The sequence below is a fragment of the Schistocerca piceifrons genome, chromosome 5 (assembly GCF_021461385.2).
Source record: "Schistocerca piceifrons isolate TAMUIC-IGC-003096 chromosome 5, iqSchPice1.1, whole genome shotgun sequence".
Taxonomy (NCBI): Eukaryota; Metazoa; Arthropoda; class Insecta; order Orthoptera; family Acrididae; genus Schistocerca; species Schistocerca piceifrons.
Genome location: NC_060142.1, coordinates 705,195,534 through 705,197,373, shown reverse-complemented (window position 1 = coordinate 705,197,373; position 1,840 = coordinate 705,195,534). Strand labels below are relative to the sequence as shown.

The 1,840-nt window shown below is 46.4% G+C and overlaps 1 pseudogene; it reads right to left on the bottom strand.

The window, feature by feature from the left end:
* Positions 1-936: 936 nt before the first annotated feature.
* On the bottom strand, positions 937-1,054 carry LOC124799472 (annotated as a pseudogene).
* Between the last annotated feature and the right edge of the window lie 786 nt (positions 1,055-1,840).

Below are 1,840 nucleotides of genomic sequence, written 5' to 3'. Positions count from 1 at the left end.
GGACGGATAGTCAGAATAATATTGTGTTCCGTCTGATTATATGGTTAGCTGCTATAAATGATCGTCGTATAAGTGTCTGAATGCGAAGTCTCTTGGAAAAGTTGAAAGAAGTGTTCTACAAAATGAGTGTGAGCGACTGCCTTTGAGGAAACTGTCCAGCGACGTGATACAATTATTCACACACTCGATACTAAGCCATGAGGAGCGGGTTTAAAATTCTCGGCGGGCCATTGTGACTAAGATTTTCAAATAGATTCCGTAAGCAGGTTAAAGCCAGTTTCGGGATTGTTCCCGTGTAAAGGACACTACTGAACAACATTTATCATTTCAAGGGAATTGGATGGAAAAGAACTCCTAAAATCGTTTTTAATTTTCACATCGAAAATTTACTGTGCTGCAGACCGTGCTTTTGCTCCCATTTTCTGCAAGTTCCCTCCGCCCCCCACCTCCCTTCCTCCACCACACAAACACCCTTCGCCCATGCCCCTCACTGAGAAATAATCACGGCGTTTCGCCTCAATGTTTTGAAATTGGCGCTAGGATTTATTGAAGTCTGGCTTAGTAAACAACCATGACGACAAAGTGTGGTTCTACAGTTATGGGGATCGCTGAATGTCGACCCTAATGACAACTCCAACTGTGTACTATAGGTTTTATCAGACAAGCACCAGCTAAACACTTGAAGGTTAGCGCCTATCGCAGAAAGTAATATATAATAAAATAAGTTAAATAAAGCACTCAGTCTACAGGCCACAAGTGACCCATCGGGACCATCCGGCAGCCGTGTCATCCTCAGCTGAGGATGCGGATAGGAGGGGCGTGTGGTCAGCACACCGCTCTCCCGGTCGTTATGATAGTTTTCTGTGACCGGAGCCGCTACTATTCGGTCGAGTAGCTCCTCAATTGGCATCACGAGGCTGAGTGCACCCCGAAAAATGGCAACAGCGCATGGCGGCCTGGATGGTCACCCATCCAAGTGCCGGCCTCGCCCAACAGCGCTTAACTTCGGTGATCTGACGGGAACCGGTGTGTCCACTGCGGCAAGGCCGTTTCCAAGTTTAATAATACGCACGATAATTCAGTGGAAACAAAAAAAGAAAGAATGTATTCAACGCAATGGCGAAGGTGAGTTGAAGGATGTACTGGGGCTGGGGCAAAATATGGAAGCACCACAAACACAACACATTATCATGCCTAGTACGTTGAAGAAAAATCATTGGCACTCAAAATAACTTTCAGTCGTCTCGGAATGGATAAATACAGGTGCTGTACGATTTTTCAGTGGAATTTCATGCCATTTTTCTGTTAAATAGTGGCAATTTGAGGCAACGATGATGGAGACGCGCAGCGATCACGCACTCGTCTCCCCAAGTAGACGACAAAGGCTCAGTATTATTGAGATGTGATGACTGGTGGCCAGGGGAGATGCGAAAATTCGTCCTCGTGGTCACACAACTAGCCCCAGTCGACATGAGCTGTCGTCTTAGAACACAGCATCAGCATTGGAGAACAAACACTGTGCCGTGGGAGTGCGTGATCAGCCAGAATGGTTAGGTAACCCTAGGCAGTGATGCGACCTTGAGAACAACCATGGGGCAAATGGATTACCACGATACGGCCGCCCAATTCATCATCGAACCCTCGCCATATTTCACTCCTGGAACGTGAACTCCGGTAAAATTTGTAAACAGTGTGAAACAAGACACGTCCGACCAAATGACATTCTTCTACTCCTCCATACTCTAGGTTTTATGCCTTCGGCACCACATTTTTCCTTAAAGGCTTTTGCATCACTGATGAGAAGTTCTGGAATCCCAGCTCACTTTGCAAATCTCAGCTA